Here is a 20,513-nt window from a genome sequence, read left to right as displayed (position 1 = left end):
CATATATGTACAGTACTTTAAAGTTTGAAAATTACTTTCCTTTCAGAATATGATGATACATGCCTCTAATTCCTGCTGATAGAGAGCGAGGCTGGTGGATTCTTTGAACTCAGGAATTCTGAGCTGCAATAAGTTGATATGAGTCCGCATCAAATCTGGTATCAGTGTGATAAGCCCCCAGGAGTAGATAACCTTCCCGTTGTCTAGAGAGGCAAATTAGTCCATGTCAAAAACAAAATAGGTCAAGGCTACCATTACTGATCAGTAGAGACACTGAATTCATGAGTAGCTACTGTGTTTCTGGGTAAAATAGAAGAACCAGTCTTTTTTTTTTAAAGAAAAAAGAAAAAGAGAATTACTTTTCTCACAATAATAACATCATGAAGGAGACTGAAGATATAATATCATCCCTATTTTGTGGGATAAGAAAACAGAATCTTTGAATCTCCTCTCAAAATGTTTTTTTTTTTTTTTGTTCGTAGTCATATAGCTTGTAATTATTTGAGGTTGAAACTCTTATTCCCAAACTCCAACTTTAAGATTCTATCCATTACAAGAAATTATTCATCTTCCTTGTGTTCAAATTTTAGAAAAAAATTCTTGTTTAGCATTGAAATGTAGGATTATAAATTTGATGCTAAAAGGGACAATTACACCTTATAGGTCTAATGACCTAATAGGACCTTAAGAGAAGTTAAGTGACTTGTCTAAGTTTAACTTTTTTTTTCAATTCTGTGACTTATAGCCATACCACATTGCTGGAAGAATATTGATGCTATTTCCCCATGAAATTATTTTCCTTTTTGCCTTTTGATGCACACTAATACTAACTCTTCCAAGTGCTTCATTTGCCTCTCCAAATGGTAAATTATGAGCTAAATTACCATTTCACTGTAATTTCATTTCATCTTCTCTCTTCTATACAAAGAGCATTAAGATTAATATAATTTTGTGCCTCTTCTAGAATGTACATTTGTTGTACTAGACAATAATTCTATTCTCTTTTTTGGGATGGAGTGTACACATTTTTTGTTACTTTATGTTGGATTCTCAATCAGTCAGGGTTGACTTAGAACCAGGTTATTCAAGTTAGAGTGTTGGAATGAGAGAGTGAACTTGAGAGAGAAGAGTGAGAGAACAAAGGAGAATAGGCATCATGTGTACAAATTCATCAGTGAGTTGGTCATTCCCTTCCATGTCTGTTTCTTGTGTCATCTCATTCCCTTCTTCAGGCAGCTTCTTCCCAAGATTGATCATCATATGATAAAGCCATTCTTCCCCTTGTCAAAGACACAGAATACATCTCTAATTTCTTCCTCGATGTCTGTGTCCTTTATCTTCCTTGCACTCATAATCAGGTTTTCAGAAAAGTTAATGATCCCATCCCCATCTGTTTTTTCTCATTGATCATATCCTGGAGCTCAGTTTCAGTCAGGTTTTGACCCAGGAATTATGTCACTGTTCCCAACTCCTTGGTGGTGATGGTCCCATTTCAATCCTTATCAAGTAGGGGGAAAGATCTTTTTAATCTGCTTCTTAGTCAGCTGGTCAAGCCATGGTGCTCCTGGAGCGTGGGAAGTGCTAGAGGATGAGGAAGAGAAGAATGAAGAACAGGAGGTTGAATGACACTGGGAATGAGGATGCAAGCATAGCAGTCATAGCCAGATCCTCTGCCACCATCATACTTAAGTTATTAACAGCTAAGACAAGAGTGATTTAGAAAATGTGTCTTCTTATTTTTTCTATGTTACCATAATCAATTAAAAAACAAAAGTGGATTGTGTATTACCAAGGGCCATCTTGTATTTTCACTTGTTTCATAGATTTCCATATCCAAAAAATTCATTACTCTAGCCAAATGGTGCTGATAAGTCCTTCAGCACTTAGATATGCTGGTTCTGATAGGGTCTATTAATGGAGCAATTTCTTTGTAGCATGGTAGAATTTTATAGTTTGCTTAACTTGGGAGAACCTTGAATGACCTCCTTACTGGGCTTAGAAGTAAATATATGTGAAGGCCGTTCATTATATAATATTGAAATGTCTCAGAGTTGATGCATTAGCTTTCAGTTCCAGAATTAGATAATTTCAGAAGGACTAACATAACTAAATAATAATCTTTATTTTCAGAATAATGGTATAAATGAAACAATGCATTTGATATCTTCTGTAAGATTATGCTGGTGTAGCTGGAGAGTTACAGGGGACAGAAGTGGTGAGCCTGGAGTCAAGAATACATCAGGTCCTGTCCAGTCTCAGACCCTTATTATCATGTGACCCTGGGCAAGTCACTTCACTCTGTTTCCCTCAGTTTCCTCATGTGTAACATGAGCTGGAGAAATGGCAAATCACTATAGTATTTCTGCCAAGAAAACCCAATAGGGTCTTGAAGAGTTGGACATGATTAAAGCAACTCAACAACAACATCAACAACAAATAAGACTTTACAGATTCTCGAATACAGCTATTCAACTGAATCTTAGAAGTTTAGAAATAGAGTTATTAATTTCTACATATATATGTATATGTTTTTCTTCAAGTTTTTTTTTTTTCTGAAAATTTGACCATCTTTGTTTTACCATTTTGCCTTTCAGTTTTTATTTTCTGTTTCTTGTATTTTATTACCTCTTAGGACATTTCATATAAACAAGCATAATGCTTGCATATGAAGGAGACTTTCACATTTTTCACATTCTTAAACTCTTTTACACCCGTATTATGTTTTCTGCCAGATGCCTCGTTCATGTGTTCCCAATTGCATCTGTGAGTTATGTTTTTTTTTTTTTAAGTTACAGAATTTGTTGGGCAGCTAGGTATCGCAATGGATGGGCTATTGGACCTAGCTTCAGTACGACTCCTCTTTGTGAGTTCAAATCTGACCTCAGAACACTTAACTAGCTATAAAACCCTGAGTAAGTCACTTAACTCTGCTTCAGTTTCTTTCATCAAAATGATCTGGAGAAGAAAATGGCAAACCATTCCAGTATTTTTGCTAAGAAAACCCCAGATAGGGTCATGAAGTGTCACACATGATGAGGTGACTAAATAACAATAACAATTTTTTGGCGGGGATTATAGTTATATGAGTAAATGAGCAGATGAAGAGTTGATAAAAGAAGTTGATTTAAAAAAAAAGTTAAAAGCAAAAGTGCAAATGAAATAATAATAGCTAACACCTTCATAATGTTTTAAGATTTGTAAAGCACTTTACAAATATTATATCATTTATCTATGGAAAACAGGGGTTATTATTATCACTTTACAAATGAAGACACTGAAGTAGACAATGATTAAGGGACTTGCTCAATGTTGTACAGCTAGTATAGGTCTGAAATTGGAATTGAAGTTACTTTTTTCTGATTCTCCCAATTTTCTATCTACTGAATTGCTTAATTTCCATGCTGTAATATCTTTCTTTTTCTTTGTTTTTTGTTCCTTTGTTCCTTCTCTTCTTCCCTTCCTTCCTCCTTCCCTCCCTCTCTTCCTCCCTCCTTTCTGCCCTCCCTCCTTATCTTCCTTTCTTTCCTTCTTTCCCTCCATTCCTCCTTTCCTCTCTCCCCTTTTCCCTTCTTCCCTCCCTCCCTTCCTCTCTCCCTCTCTCCTTTCCTCCCTCCTTTTTTCCTTTTCTTCCTTCCTCTTTCCCTCTCTCCTTCCATCCCTTCTTCCTCTCTCCCTCCCTCCCTCCATCCCTTCTTACTCTCTCCTTTTAGACTCAAGTACATGAGTTCAAATCCAACTTTTGTTACTAGTTAAGTGACCATAGGTAAGCCATATTTCCCTCTCTGTCAGTTCTAGAACTGTAAAGTACAAACAACGATAACATGTCTTTCATAGGGTTGTTAATGAAAATCCAAGTATAAAATTCCGAGAATGAGAAAATGAAAGTACACAGAGGTCAAATGATTTTCCTGTGGTCATATAGCTGGTGAGTATCTGAGGCAGTATTTGAACTCAATTCTTCCTGACATCCTTCCAAGATGAACACTCTTGCCTATCTTGTCAGATCATGTCTATAGGGCATTTTGCAAGCATGAAAATAATATGCAAACATTAGATTTCTCTTTTTTTTGGTTATTATATGTATATCCAATCTTTTAATGGCTAAGGAGAAAGAAAAGCACAGCAGTTGAGCACTAGAGGGCAGTGGAGTTAAACTGAGATGGTATATGGTAAAAATATAATTTTTTACAAGAAAAAATTCTAAGCCTTTTTATCATATTCTAAATCTTGTGTGACTTTTATTATTCCCTAATGCTGCAATGTAAATTACTTCTTGGGCTATAGAAACATATTTTGGCTTCAAAATTCAGGAACACGCCTGTAGAGAAATGGGTAGAGAAGTACCTCTCTCTTGGTATTTGTATATTAACTTGTCTCAAGAATTGCAAATGGAGCATTAGTTATGTCCATGCAACCCACAGAAATGCTGCAAGACTAAGGGTGGAAAAAACTGTCTCTTTCAAAGTGAGGAACTAGAGTCCAGAAGGTGAGTGATTAGTTCAAGTTCATCCCCATGTTAAAGTTGGTATTTTAATCTAGATTTCATGGGGTTTCCCATTTTACTTCAAGAGATGGAATATTTGTCTACGTAACAAAACTATATTCACTTAAATAGGACTGCAGATTTGGGATGTTATTGTCTCTGGCATTAAATATAAAATCCTTCAGGGTTTGTTTTTGTTTTTAAATTTTGAGACAATCAACATTAAGTGACTTGCCCAGAGTCATACAACTACTAAGTATCTGAGACCAGATTTGAACTTGAGTCCTCCTGACTCCAGTCAGGGTCAGTCTTTCCCCTAAAAGCACTTTTTTAGTTTTTTAAAGCCCTTTATAATCTTCCTCCTTCTTAACTTTCCAGTTTTCCATTTTGTTCCCCTCTATTTTATTATATAGGAACATTAACTTTCTAGCTGTCCTTGAGCTGATATACTGCATCACTTTTCCATGTTTTTTCAGTGGCTATCCCCTCCATGTCTAGAAAATTCTCCCTTCTAATATCTCATCTCCTGACTTCCCTGACTTTTTTCTAACGTTGGCTTAAATCCTAGTTTCTGCAGAAAGCCTTTCCTGGTCCCCCTCAAGGCTATTGCCTTTCCTCTGAAATTATTTCCAAATTTGTCTTGTGCATATCTTGTGTGGATAGAGAAGCTTGCATGTTTACTTCAATAGAATTTGAGCTTCTAGAGGTCAGGACCTATAGTTTTGTTTTTCTTTGACTCCTTAGGGTTGAGCACAGTGTCTGGCACATAATAAGCACTTAATAAATGCTTGCTAATTTGATTTTTGATTACAGAGACACCTGTATAAATAAACTCCATCCTGAGCTTTGTTTGTAGTTAAGAGAGCTTTCCTAATTTTGTCTAATTAATGAATTATATTTTTTCTTCAGTGACAGTCTTACTTAAATTGTCCTTATTACTTTTTCAAAGAACAATGTCAGAAACTTTTATTAGCATTTGTTTTCAGTAGAGTTGAGGACAGTAGCATACATAATGGAAATTAGCCAGTAACCTACCATGTTGCCAACTGCAATTCCCTAGCTCTGACCTACATTTCAAGAGCATTTAAATTATTTTGTATGACTTTGATCAGATCACACTGATATAGGATTTTTAGAATCAGCCTTTCTGAAAAAGATTTTTTTCCTGATGAAAATTTATTTTAAAAATAAATTGCAACAATTTTGAATTATGCCCAAAGGGCTATAAAACTGCATATGCTTTAATCTAGCAGTGTCACTATTTGATCTGTCTCCCAAAGAGATCATAAAAGAGGGAAAAGGACTCACATGTGCAAAAATGTAGATAGTAGCTCTTTTTGTGGTGGCAAGGAATTGGAAATTGAATGGATGTCCATCAATTGGGGGATGGCTGAATAAATTATACTATATGAATGTAATGGAATATTATTGTTCTATAAGGAATGATAAGCAGGCTGATTTCAGAAGTTTGGAAATTCTTATATGAACTGATGCAGAGTGATGTGAGCTGAACCAGGAGGACATTCTACACAGTTAATATGTGATGATCAACTGTGATGGATTTGACTCTTTTCATCAATGCAGTGATTCAAGGCAGTTCCAATAGACGGGATGGAAAATACCATCTCCCATTCAAAGAGAGCATCATGAACACTGAATTTAGACAGAAGCATATATTTTCACCTTTTATTTTGTTTTGTTTTTTCTGTGTGTGTTTTTTCCTTTTGTGCTGATTTTTCTTTCACAACATGACTAATATAGGAATATGTTTTAAATGATTGTTGTCTTTTGTTTTCAAAATGTATCAAAATGACATTGCTATGTTAGAGTTGAGTTATAGTGTGTCCAGTTGTGGCTGATAAAAATCAATATGTGCTCAGAATGTTCTGCCACAAATCAGACACAAATAGGCATATGAACATTTGGGGTGGCTTCTCTAATTTTGTGTACATCATGTTTCCTCTAGGCTAATTTAGTTCTGCTTTGTGCAGAACTTTATGCAGAACTTCTCTTTAAGGACATGCCATATTGGACAGTCCTGTACCAGTGTCTCCCATCTCATATAATTGATTCCAAAGTTCTTAAGAGGCCTTGAGAGTATTCATGTGCCACTTTATCTGATCATCTTGTAAACACTTGCCCTATGTGATTTTCCTTTTTTGTCTTTTTCCCTTTTGTTCTGGTTTTTCTTTCACAACATGACTAATATGGAATTATGTTTTAAATGACTGTACATTTATAACCTATGTTAGATTGCTTTCTATCTTGGGGAGGGAGAAAGAAGGGAACAAGGGGGAAATTTTGGAACTCAAAATCTTGTGAAAATGAATGTTGAAAACTATCTTTAAATATAATTGGAAAAAATAAAATACTATTAAGTTAAAAAAAAAAAGGTGAGTTGCAAAAGCTTAAGTCCTAGTAAAAAGACTTGTTTTAATCTCAGTCCATGATTTTTATTTAAAAATAATAAACAGACCTCTTTTGAACCATATTTATGAAAATTGGTTTTACTATAGCAAAATGTAGTTGTTAGTTCCTTCCTAAAAGACTGTAATGGCTAGGTAATCAAAATGACACCTACACTATTTAACTCCTTTCTCCTAAACATCCAGAAAAAGAATCATACCATTTGAATATTTTATTTTTAAAACAAGAGTAAATCAAGGAAAAGAAGCAAAAATAAGATTTAAGGAGAACCTTAGTTTCAGAGTAGTGCAGATGGGAAGAATACAGGGGTATATCACAAAGGAACTGTATTCAAATTACCAGCTCTGATGTTTATTGCTTCTCTGATGTTGAGAAATTCACTCTTTTTGGTCTCAGTATTGAGGAATTGTATTAAATTAAGGATTCTTTAGCCTGTTCATAAACTAGCATTAATTTTTTTTTACTATTTCATTATAATTGGTTTCCTTTGTAATCCTTTGTATTTTATTTTATGTTGTAATGCCAGAGAAACTGAGGCAAGAGTGGGATTAGAGAGTTTTAATAGTTTATTAATTGGAGAGTATAATTGAATGGACAGGACTCTTGTCTCAAAGTATCCAGTGGTGAATATAAGTTCTCAATGACATATATTGCCACATGGCTCAGCTACAGGGGTAGACCAAGGCAGGGGCAGAGTCAGAACATTGAGAGTGGGAAGTTTCAGGACCATAAATTTGGTTCTAACAGGATGGGGGGAAACTGGAAGCCAGAGTCAGAATGTCTGAATAAACAGAAGTAAAGATGTCAATGAGATATCCCAGATAGTCTTATCTTTTGGAATATTTAGAGGGGTAGTTCCATAAATTCTTGAGGGCAGAAGGAGTTAGGAGTCAGGAAGTCTGAACTCCCCCTCATCTTGAGTCTCACATTGACAATTTATAACCTTAGAGCAAATGGTCCTCAGTCTTAATGGACCAGAGTGGGGTTTTACAACTAAGAGGATTGAGGCAGAACAATTAAGGAAACTGAGGTAGAACAATTCAGGGAAACTCAATCAGGACAATAAGGGAAACTAGTGCAGGGAAACTGAGGTAGAACAGTTCAAAGAAACTGTGGCATAACAATGTTAAGAAGATTATTCTGAGAAGGAGTATATAGACTTTATAAAACTTACAGAGGGATCCAAGACACACAAAAAGGTAAAAAAAAATGACCTTTCATAGGTCATCTTTGTGGTTCCTTCTAGCTCTAACCCTATGAACTTAAGCAATCTCTTTCAGAATTCATCTTGAATTTTTAAAAATGATTTTTGGAGTCATAAAATCCCTGCTAAGGATCCAATATTTTTATTAGCCTTTTCCTTGATGATGTCTGGCATTTTTAAACAAATTAATGCCTGAAACTATAAAAGGAACAAAAAGAAACCTCTCATCCTTTTTTCATGTTGAAACTACTGCCTGATACAATAGGAGTTCTCCTAGTGTCACAAAGACCTTTGAGGTGATTGTCCAGGGAGTAGTCAGCTATTGGCTCTGTAAGGTTGAAGGTTATAAACTTTTCAAATCAAACCAGAAGCCAATTCTTCTCACTCCAACCCTCATTACGCTTGGAATATCCTTTCTTATCTTTTAACTGTCAAATTCCTTCCCATTCTTTAAAGCCTATATAAATGCAATTTTTCTCCATTAAAGTTTTTGTGATTATCTGTCTCTCTTCTTATAAAGTACTTTGTACTCTAATTCATTTATCATGATTATTGTACATTATAATTATCTGTGTTTATGTAGAGTATGAAAATGAAAAAGATAGGCAGCATTTATATGGTACTTTAAGCTGTGCAAAGCACTTTTCATTATATTAGTTATATTGTTATCTCATTTGATCCCCACAATATCCTGTGAGGTAGATGAATATATTTACCCTGTCTTTAAGAAAACTGAGCCGCAGAGAGATTGAATTACTTATCTAGGATTATACAATTAGGAAGGCTCTTGAGGCAGGATTTTTAATTCTTTTTTCTTGACTCCAAATCCAGTGTTCTCACCACTTGACCATCTGTCTGCTTGTCCCTTTTGCCACCTGTTATAAGCTTTATGAAAACAGGTGCTATTTTATCAAACCTTTATATTTTTGCTCCAACTGAAACATAGTACTCAGTTCCCGGCAGGCATTTAATAAAGGCATGTTGAATCAATTGATAGATGGATGAATTAATTCCACTTTCTTCATCCAAAACAGAAATTGTTTCTCACATCTGAACTACCATGGCAACCATTATCTGTACAGTTCATCAGGTAATTAATCATGTTTCCTTGATCTGATAGATTGTTTTGTTTTTATTTAACTATTTATATGTTATAATAGTTTATATAACTATTTATATGTTATATATTTATATAAATATAAATAAACATTTATATTTAGGTGGTAAACTCCATGAAGGCAGCTGCTAGATCTTCTGTTTCTCTGTATCTCTTAAAGTAGTCCTGTGCTTATATAAGATGTGTTAAGTGCTATTAATTGATTTAAGATAATTAAACCAGTGGATAAGTTTCTTGATTATACAAAATAATTCTCATTAGATAGTGAGTTATATTAATTGAATCATTTTTTGGTGACTTTTTAAAAATGGAATAATAAATGGAAAATCCAGAGCTTTAGAAATAAAGTGAGATGCTAAAAATTCCACTGGAAAGGGAGTAATTTGAAACCCAATGAGTCTTCTCATGGGTCTCTCCCCATTCAAATATATTCCATTCAGCAACTACAATGGTTTTATTAAAACAAATTTCCATTTGTAAAAGGTCTTTATTAGCTCTCCTACTCAATAAATTTCAGTGACTTTCTTTGGCCTTCAGAAGTCAATACAAAATGCTCTGTTTGACATTCAAAGACCTTCATAAGCTGATCACCTCCTGCATTTCTAGTTTTATTATACTCTCTGACTCATTCAGCTCCTGGCATTTTCTCTGTCGATTCCTGTACCTGGAATTCTCTCTTTCCTCCACTATGACTACTAATCTCCCTGGCTTCCTTTAATTCCTAACTAAAATCCAAGCTTTTATAAGAAGCCTTCCTTAACCCTTCTTAATTTCAGTGCCATTTGTTGTTTTTTGTTTTTTCTGTATATAGTATTTTTTGTCTATATTTCCTTGCATATTGTCTCCTCCATTGGTTTGTAAGCTCCTTGAGGACAAAGAACTGTCTGTTGCCTTTTTTTTTTATAATTTCAGAGGTTGGCACAGTGTCTGGTATGTAGTAGGTATGTAGTAAATGTTATTGATTGGATTGATTATCATGCATGAAATGTTTTAGCACTTGGCTCATTGGTACTAGAATATTTATTTATTAACTGAATATTTTTATAGTAGATAATTTTCTCACTTGAGATTTAAAAAATTGTTGCTTTCTGCATGGTTAAGTGTCAATAACAATATAGATGGTTAAAAAAAGTATATCATAATTCTCAAAGCCACATATGTCTTAAGCAATTGAGAAAATTGAAAATTGAGCAGTGTACTATTATTAGAATCCTAGGTTATTCTTAAGAACTATTGAGCAGGCTTGTGACATTTCTTGTTTGTTGTACTTCAGTCTGCTATTTGTCAGATTTTCAGTTTTTTTTTTAATGAAAGTTATGTGAAAGAAACCATAGATTTCCCCTCCAAAAACAAAAAGCAACTCAAGAAAAGTAAAGTTTTTTTTTTAAAAAGTATGTTTCAGTCTTTATTCAAACACAATCAGTTCTTTCTCTGGGTATGATTACTATTTTTCATCATAAGTCCTTCAGATCATTGTATTGCTGAGCATAGCAAAATGATTCACAACTGACTTTGCATCAGTTCATAGAAGCCTTTCCAGGTTTTTCTGAGAGTTGTTTTAGAAATAGCATGGTTTTTTAAATAGCATAATAGTATTCCATCACAATTGCATAACATAATTTATTCAGGCATTCCCCAGTTGATGGGCTTCCCTTCAATTTCTAATTCTTTGCTTCTAGAAAAGAACTGCTGTAAATATTTTTTGTATATATATAGGACTTTTTTCCTTTTTTTTAATTCTTGGGGTACAAACCTATTAATAGTATTTCTAGGTCAAAAGGTGTGCATGGTTTTATAGCCCTTTGGGTACAGTTTTCAAATTGTTCTCCAGAATGCTTGAATCAGTTTACACTTCAACCAACAATTCATTCATGTCTCATTTCCACCACATTTCCTCCAACATTTGTCATTTTCATTTTCTGACCTATTAGCCAACTTAGTAAGCATGAGGTGGTACTTCAAAATTGTTTTAATTTGTATTTCTCCAATAAATAGTAAATTAGAGTATTTTTTTATATGACTATAAAAAGTTTTGATTACTTCATCTGAAAACTGTTCATATCGTTTGATCATTCATCAGTTGGGGAAAAGCTCTTATTTTTTGAAAAATACATTTAACTCAGTTCCCTAAATTGAGAAATGAATCTTGATGAAACTTGCTTCAAAATTCTTTTCACAATTACTATTGCTAATTGTATTCCCCCTCCCATTTATTCTATTCTCTCTCTCCTTTCACCTAATCCCTCCTCAAAAGTATGTTGCTTTTGACTATCCCCTCTCCCATATACCTTCTCTTCTACCCCTCCCCCTTTTTATCCCCTTTCCCTCTTACTTTTCTTTAGTTAAGATAGATTTCTATACCCAATTGAGTATTTCTATTAACCTCTGTTTGAGCCAATTCTGATGAGAGTAGGTTCAGTCACTTCCTTTCCCCTCTTCCTCTTCCCTTCCATTATAAAAATTTTTTCTTCCTTCTTTTATGGAAGATAATATATGCCACCCTACCTTTCATTTTCCCTTTTTTCTAGTACATTTCCTTCTCAACTCTTAATTTTATTATGTTTTTATGACATTATCACTTTATATTCAACTTATACCTGTGCTCTCTATGTTTACTCCTAACTGCCCTGATAATGAGAAAGTTCTTATGAGTTACAAGTATCATCTTCCCATATAGGAATGTAAACAGATTAACTTTATTAAGTCCCTTATAATTTCTCTTTCTTGATTATCTTGAGTTTTGTATTTGAAAATTGAAATTTCTATCCACCTCTGGTCTTTTCATCAGGAATGCTTGAAAGTCCTCTATTATACTGAATAGCCATTTTTCCAACTAAAGGATTATATTCACTTATTCTGGATAATTGATTCTTAGTTGTAATTCTAGCTACTTTGCTTTTCAGAATATATTCCAATTCCTCCAGTCTTTTAATATAGAAGCTGCTTAATTTTGTATTGTGGCTCTACCATGCTTGAGTTGTTTATTTCTGATGGCTTGTAGTATTTTCTCCTTGACCTGAAAACTCTGGAATTCAAATATAATATTCCTGGGTATTTTCATTTTGGGATCTCTTTCAGAAAATGCTCAATGATCAATTTCAATTCTATTTTACCCTTTGGTTCTAAAATATCAGGAAAGTTTTCCTTGATAATTTCTTGAAAAATGATGTCTACACTTCTTTGATAATAGCTTTCAGGTAGTCCAATAATTTTTAAATCATCTCTCCTGGATCTGTTTTCCAGATCAGGTATTTTATTACTTCACTTTTATCTCTTTGTTAAAGTAGAGCTCTGTTTCCAGAGTAGAGGGTTCAATGTCCCAAGCTTTGGAAGTTTTGTTTTCAGAGATCCTTGTAGGGACCTCTTCTTCCAAGGTGGTAGGATTTAAAGAGAGTTGTGTTGTTTATTGCTCTACTTGCCTGTGCTCTGGTTTATGAATGGCCACAAGAACTCTTTTCTGCCCTGGAACTGTGAAGAGGGTCCCTGCTCCACTGTGGCTGCAAGCTCTTGTGTGCTGGTGCTCCTCCTCTCCCTGGGACTATGAGCCCAGACTGCATACTGGATCTGGGTATAGACAAAGCAATAGAGTCCTGCCTTAGTCCTCCTTTTGACCAACTGCTTGATTCCCTTACCATCTGTGGATTGAGACCTCAGGAAGCCACTACTGCTATTGCCATAGCTGATTCAGAGCAGGGCTGTGATGGCGTGCTCTGCACCTTACTGTGTTCCACTCTTTATCTTAGGGTGGCAAGCTTTTCCTGCTGACCTTCTGAATTGTTTTCAGCAGGAAAATGGCTTCATACCATCTATTTGTGAAATCTGATGCTCTAGAATTTTTTAGAATCATTATTCAAAGGTACTTGGAAGGGTTTAGGAGAGAGCTCAGCAAATCGCTGCATTCTAGAGAATCCTGGGGATCTCTGAAACCCTTTTAGAAGGTCTACAAATTCAAAAATAGTTTTTATTTCCAATATGGTAAATGTCTATAAATATAGTCCAGATAAACAAAAAACACTTTGGAGAGATCCTCAATAATTTTTAATAGGATAAAGATACTGAAAACAAAAGTTTGAGAACCATTGCGTTGGCAGTTCTTAAGGCAGTAGTTGACGTAATGGATAGAGTGCTTGGCTTGGAGTCAGGAACAATTGAGTTCAAATCTAGCCACAAACATTACTAACTATATGATCCTAGGCTACTCACTTAACTACTGTTTGCCTCAGTTTCCTCATCTATAAAGTGGGAATGATAATATCGCCTATCTTCTGTGGTTGTCATGAGGATCAAATGAGATTATTATGAAGTACTTAACATAGTTCTTGTCACATAATAGATGCTATGTAAATTTAAGCTATTGTTATTATTATGAAACATAAAGCTAGGAAAGATATCTAACAGTAGATGGCAGAGTCAAAATTCAAAAGTATCTTGACAGGTAGAACATTCAAGTAAGGCAGAATTTAGAAGATTGCTTTGGTAGAGTGAACAAATATTCAGGTGAGGAGATTCCCTTTGCCAGTTCAGATTGTTACCTTCTCTGCAAGCTTATAGTCTCAGGCTATTACATTGATTATTGAGAGGTTAAATGATTTTAGCAGTTACAAAGCTAGAATGTTTCAGAGATCAAACCTGAACCCTGATCTTACCACCCTGATCTTAATTAAAAAAATTAATTTCCCAAGTACAAGATAGGGCACAGAAAAAAGTTCATCAGAAAAAGATAAGTGGTTTTAATTGACTGTAAGCATGTAATGTTCTGGTTTGCTTTCTGGAGGTCCTCCGAATGGGCCTTGATTTCAGCAGAATAATCACCACAGGGATAGAGTCCAAAGTCTTTATTATCTCCTTCACAGTCTGTCTCCTTCACGTGGTGCTGGGCTGGCTTTCTGGGGGACCTTCAGTGGAGGAACGCAGGAGAGGCAGGAGAGCCACTAGGATGGTAGGAGATGGAATATCTCTCATCCAGTTCTTGTTGGCTCTTTTATACCTTATTGTAATTACATCATTACAGCCTATTGATTATGTGTGAACTTAAAGAATCATTACATCACCATGCTAAGTACTAAGTATATGTAAACTAGATAACCATTGTCTCATCAATACCTCTAAGTTAACACCTTGTTTCAATTATACTTCTCCAGAGTTCTGGCTCTCTACATAAGCTAACTATATTTCAGCAATGTAATCTGGTGGCCAAGAAAAGTAGTATAATTTTAGTCTCTATTAAGAAATGGATGGATAGTGCCCAGAAATAAGGAGGTCTGTATTTTGCCCTGAGCAGACCTCATCTGGAGTGTGATAGTTTTGGGGCACCACATTTTAGGAAGTACATTTTTTCAGCTAAAAGAAGTCCAAAGAAGAATATCCAAGATGACAAGGGGCCTTGAGGTCATGTCATCTCAAAATCTATTGAAAGAGTTGGAGATGTTTAGCCCAAAGAAATCTCAAGAAGAGATTTTTTTCCCCATTTGTTTGAAGGCTTTTAATATGTCAGGAAAATTAGATTTGTTTTTCTTGGGTCCAGAAGGTCTCAGTGAGTGGAAGTAAGCCAAAAAATGGCTGCTGGAAAAACTTCCTAACAATTAGAACCATATAAAAACACAGTGGGCTAATTTTGAAGGTAATGGGTTCTTTCTAAATGAGGCTTTTAAAGCAAATATGAGGTGATTATTGATTTGATATGCTCCTGAGGAGATTCTTATTCTAAAGGTATATTTTTGACTAGATGGCCACTTAGGGTCCCTTCTAACTCCCTCATTCCAAGATTCTCTCTTTTTTTTGTAACTGCAAAATATTGATCAGAGTAAGTTGTTATTATTATTACTCATAAGTATTTTATTGCTGGTTCTGGTATAATAAGTTCGTTAGTATTTGGACATATTTTATATGAGGTATTCCAGAAGTTTTGGTATGATTCTAAGCTATAATAGTTTGCCAGAGCTTTTATTTCATTAACATTCTTATCCTTGTACCTGAAAACTGCTATAAAATATTATCATTCATTCCTTTTATGAACCATTTTTAACATGAAATTTCATTTTATTTTAAAAATATAAGGCATGTTTTGAGGCATATGATCAATAGTTTAGTGACAGGGCTGGTACTTGAATCTAGCTCAATATATTCATATTTTGACTTACTTCAGCCAGTCTTTAAACCAGTATATATTTTAAAATAAAAACAATCCAATTTTTCTTAATTTATGTGAAATTATTAAACTTTCCCCTTCTAGGTAAAATTATACGAAGTAAACACTTTCGTTTGGGTACTGTTCCCTTATACTCCTCGCCACCTGGGACCCTCCTATTACCATCTGTCTGCTTAGGGATTCCTATGTTGACTTTTCACATTTCTAATCACCCACACCACACCAACCCTACTCAGTTGTGTATTCTATTCCTCAGAATTCTGTTCTCTCCTAGTTAACGGCTAGTGATTTGCTAAGGTAATTACTGGTAATTTCTTTAGCTTGCTTGTGTGTTTTACACCTTCCTGATAACTTAATGCATTTAAAGATATGACTCCAGAAGGAGGCCTTTAACGAATTGCATGAATTTCAGGCAAGCAGATGGGAGAGAAATTTGGAAGAACTTCAAGCAACAAAAATTAGTTGTCTTGTCTACTGACATTGCCAGTAGTTCTTATGTGGTGTATGAAGAATTAAACATTTCACCAGTTTGATTCATTTTTTTTTCTTAGTAATTAGGAAGGGTTTAATAGAAATGAGGGGACTTGGATTTGATTTGAATTGGGGCAGGGGAGAGTAGAGATTTAGGAGTGTATAATAAAAGGTATAGATACAGGAATCCCTAACTCTGTTCAGCAAGAAGATTAACCTGGCTGTCATACAGGGATTTTTTTGTGGGAACAGTGAAATGTGATTTGGTCAAGGATGGAGGGGTAAGAGAGACCAATAATGAAAATATCCCTCTATTAAATACTTGCCTCTGCTGTCTTTAGTTCAGCTTTTTAGGAAAATATCTAATTCCTAATTTTTGCTTCTTCGACGACAATAACTTACTGGTTATCTTCCCTTATGAGAAAGCAAAACAGTTTATCAAAACTAATATAATGATTCTTTATGACATGATATGGGCTCCTAATTCTCTGCCATTCTACAGAAATGATGAAAATCAGTTTAGTCACTCTCTGTAATCAAGATAGGTTGTTTTATTAAGTTTGATTTCTGATAATTAAATGTTTTTATTTATATTATTGTAGTCACTGTATAGGTTATTCTCTCGACTCTATTTTTTTGCTTTCTATGTATAGTCTTATCAAGTTCTTCCCATGTTTTTCTAAATTTGTTTTCATTGTTTCTCATGGACTAATGATTTTCTATTAATATTAAATTTTTTTTCAGCCATTCCCCAATGAGCAACCTCCTTGTTTAAAGTATTTTTCACTATAATTAAAAGAGCATCCAAGAATAGAAATGTATATGTATATATGTATACATATACACATAAGTATATGTGTATGTACATGTAATTATACAAATTATACATACTTTTTGTCTTTGACCTTGGATTATACACTTCATAGTAGGATCATTGGATTAAAGAATAATTTATTTAGAATACAATAGAATAGAATAATAAAGAATAAAGAAATTTATCACTTAATAACTAATGTAGTGCTTTAATGTTTGCAAAGCACTATATAAATAGTATCTCATTTTATCCTCTTAAAAACACTGGAAGATAGGTACTGTTTATATTATACCCATTTTATAGTTGGGAGAAACTGAGGCAGATAGCAGTTAAGTGATTTGTCTAGGATTGCACATTAACAACAATAATAATAATAGCTAATATTTTATGGTTCGTACCATATTCTATGCACTGTGCTAAGTATTTTACAAATTTCATCTCATTAGATCTTCACATCAGTCCTGGGAGATGTGTACAGCATCATGTAAGAATAGTTGGTAGAAAACCATCCTTCCCCAAAGTCTATGACAATCTCTATCTATTATATGTACAGTTTAGGAGGAAGTGATTTCAAGAACATATTACAAAGGGGTAAATCATAGCTCCTGGAAGTCACTCAAGATGTTTCCCTTTGGAATGGGATAGCATTTCTGGTGGGCTTCTTAGAGGGTATTGAATCTGCCTTTCTTCATCATATCCTGTCTGTGCCCTATTCCTCATGCAAACACTACTGAGAACCATTCCTCTCGTAGGAATACTGCTAGATTGCCAGTGAAAAAGTCCAAGTTTTCCAGACCTCATAAACTCAGAAAGACCTCTTGACCAAACAGGAAAAGGTAAAGTGCTCTTCTCCTTTGTCTATGTGATTCCTTCTCAGAAGAATTAGTTGAAGGGCTTCTAAAACTTCTGCTGAAATCTCTAGGGCCTGAACTTGCTTGCTATTTTAGAGATCTATAGGATATGACTAAGCAGAATATACTTCTCACACTTATTTGAAATGTCTTTAATTTGTTTCAGCTGAGATATGTTCAAAATTGTGATCTAGGAATAGCCTTTTTTATCACTTAAAGTTCAATGAAATAATTATCAACTCAATGATCCCCATGCTTAAATTTTTTTTGTATGTTATTAGTGCAAAATTAGACTGGCATAAGCATTTTAGAAAGCAATATAGTAACATATAATGACATCAAATTGGATCATGTTTTGTGATCCTTTGATTCCTTTCTAAGAAAGTTTTGTTAAAATGTCTTAGAAAGGACTCTTTTGTTTATACAAATATATTGGTAGCTGCTTAATAGCAAAAAGCAAAAAACAAAATCTTGGAAACAGTGGTTTATGTGGAATGATTGAATAGCACATTAAATTATACCTTGATATGCAATACCATAATCTCATTAAATGATAAATATGAAGTATATAAGAAAATGTGAGAAGACATACAAAGTGATGCAAAGTGAAATCAGCAGAACAATAATATTTATCATAACTATATTAAGAATTATATTAAAACATCTCAAATTGTAAGTCTTTCTCTCAGCTGTTGAGGTCTCAAAATTATTGGAGATTCTGGCACTTTGGGAATTACAGGTAATGAGACAGTGAATCCTGTCATTATTTGCTCTAACCCTATCATAATTTGCCAAAACTGAGCCTAAATTGCCACCATAATCTATCTTCATTCTTAATTTCCTCAGTGTTTCTGAAGAAATTCATGTTAACTATGCTGACTGAATCCATTACAAATTTGTTATCTAATCCCAATTGTGTCTTCACTGTTATGTGATAATTTTTTTTTATTGTGTACTGTTTTGACTTTTCATTGCACTTTTTTCAAATCCCCTATTCTACCTCATCACCCTTCCTGTAAGCTGAGGATTAAAGCCTCTTATTTTACAGAAAAAAGAGAAGTCATTTGACTTGACCTCCCTTCTCATTCAATCCATTTATAAAAATCCATCTTTAGATATGAACAGACGGTTTTCAGATGAAGAAAATGAAACTATTTCTGGTCATATGAAAAATAATTATCATTATTGATCAGAGAAATGCAAATTAAGACAACTCTGAGATACTACTACATACCTCTCAGATTGGTTAAGATGACAGGAAAAGATAATGCAGAATGTTGGAAGGGATGTGGGAAAACTGGGACACTGATACATTGTTAGTGGAATTTTGAACGAATCCAACCATTCTGGAGAGCAATTTGGAACTCTGCCCAAAAAGTTATCAAATTGTGCATACCCTTTGATCCAGCAGTGTTACTACTGGGCTTATATCCCATAGAGATATTAAAGAAGGGAAAGGGATCCGTATGTGCAAAAATGTTTGTGACAGCCTTTTTTGTAGTGGCCAGAACCTGGAAATTAAATGGATGCTCATCAGTTGGAGAATGGCTGAATAAATTGTGGTATATGAATATTATAGAATATTATTGTTCTGTAAGAAGTGACCATCAGAATGATGTCAGAGAGGCCTAGAGAGACTTACATGAACTGATGCTGAGTGAAATGAGCAGGACCAGGAGATCATTATACACTTCAGCAACAATACTATATGATGACCAATTCTGATGGACGTGGCTATCTCCAGCAATGAGATGATCTAAATCAGTTCCAATTGTTCAGTAATGAAAGGAACCAGCTACACCCAGCAAAAGAATTCTGGGAAATGAGTATGGATCACAATATAGCATTGTCACTCTTTCTGTTATTGTCTGCATTCATTTTTGTTTTCCTTCTCAAGTTAGTTTTACCTTCTTTCTAAATCTGATTTTTCTTGTGCAGCAAGATAACTGTATAAATATGTATGCATATATTGTATTTAACATATACTTTAACATATTTAACATGTATTGGACTACTTGCTGTCTAGAGGAAGGAGTGGAGGGAAAAAGGGAGAAAGTTGGAACAGAAAGTTTTGCAAAGGTCAATGCTGAAAAATTACCCATGCATATGTTTTGTAAATAAAAAGCTATAATAAAAAAACCACCTTTATTCTCCCCAATTCCTCCAATCAGACATTCTAAATACGGAGAGGTATGGGCAAGGTACTGAATTTTCTTGGACTTCAATTTCCTCAGCATAAAACAGAGTCAATAATAGGATCCATCTTCTATGTTGTTGTCAGCATAAAAGAGATAATATTTATTAAGTACATTGTAAACCTTGACTTCTATTATAGTTTGAAGATTCTACTCTCTTTTTTACAATATTAAGGCATTTATCTAATCCAATTATATTTTTTTCTTCTTCATGTTTTTACAAATTTCTGACTATGCTTCACCAGTTATATCCAGGGTGTAACTTATCAAAGTCTGGTGAATTGTACTCACTGACAGCTAGACGTTCTGTTACCATTTTCCTAAGGTTTTTCTTTTCCTTTCTCTTTTATTCTCTGTCCTCAATCCAAAGAAAAATCATCACAGATAAAACAAAATCAAAATAGCAGTTAAATAATCATCATCTGTCATCATTTGTTATCATTTTCTTAGCTACTGTAAACAAGAGTGCTGCCCTTTGATTTTTATTTTATTTTATTTTTTAAAAAAGTTTTCTAATAGGGATGATTTTTACTTTTTAGTTAGGGAAATTCTCTAAGCTTTCCTGAGACATATAAAGATTAAGTGAATTGCTCATGATCATATAGATAGCAAGTGTCAGAAGTTATATTTGAGCACAGGTCTGTTAAATTCCAAGCCTAGAATGCTTCCTATGATAGCAACATAGCTAAAATTAAAAAAAAAATTGTTCTTTTGACTCTCCTTAGGATTCACTGTCAACTCTAATTCGTTTTGAGCTTTGGGGGTTTCAACACAATTTGTCTAGGACTATCTGTAAAAATAGG

At 34.2% G+C, this 20,513-nt stretch overlaps 1 protein-coding gene and 1 pseudogene across 7 annotated transcripts in view; one reads left to right on the top strand and one right to left on the bottom strand.

Annotated features, from left to right (window-relative positions):
* The window catches only part of MCTP1 (multiple C2 and transmembrane domain containing 1), a 697,990-nt gene that overhangs the window by 31,379 nt on the left and 646,098 nt on the right, over positions 1-20,513 (top strand). The window lies entirely within an intron of this gene.
* LOC127545935 (neo-calmodulin-like) lies at positions 1,090-20,026 on the bottom strand (annotated as a pseudogene).

Source organism: Antechinus flavipes, chromosome 1 (assembly GCF_016432865.1).
Source record: "Antechinus flavipes isolate AdamAnt ecotype Samford, QLD, Australia chromosome 1, AdamAnt_v2, whole genome shotgun sequence".
NCBI lineage: Eukaryota > Metazoa > Chordata > Mammalia > Dasyuromorphia > Dasyuridae > Antechinus > Antechinus flavipes.
This window is presented reverse-complemented; position numbering and strand designations above follow the sequence as displayed.